Genomic DNA, 462 nt, shown 5'->3' on the forward strand with positions numbered 1-462 from the left:
TGTGGAATGCTGGCTCAGTAGTTGTGGCGCACGGGCTTAGTTGCTCTGCAGCATGTGGGATCTTCCCGGACCAGGGCTCGAACCCGTGTCCCCTGCATTGGCAGGCGGATTCTTAACCACTGCACCACCAGGGAAGTCCAGTTGCTCTGTTTTGATAGGTCCTAACTCAGGCAGAGGAGTGGGCGCTGGCCTGGGCCTCTAGCTAGCCACATCCCACGGCTGCCGGTAGGGACAGGAAATGGGACAGAAATGAAGAAGTGGGGCTCTAGGCAGAAAGCAGGCAGCCTGCTCCCCCTGGCCTGGCTCCATCATCTCTAGGGTCAATTATCCCATCATGAGTTCGAACAGGTGGGTGGACTTGTACAAGTTCATTGGGCAGAAGCAGTCACCGCCTCTGCCCTCCCTCCTTCAGTTCATGTGTTCTGTCCCCAGACTCTGAGGTTCTCAGGGCAGATCATGGGG

Source organism: Physeter macrocephalus, chromosome 11, assembly GCF_002837175.3.
Source record: "Physeter macrocephalus isolate SW-GA chromosome 11, ASM283717v5, whole genome shotgun sequence".
Classification (NCBI taxonomy): domain Eukaryota; kingdom Metazoa; phylum Chordata; class Mammalia; order Artiodactyla; family Physeteridae; genus Physeter; species Physeter macrocephalus.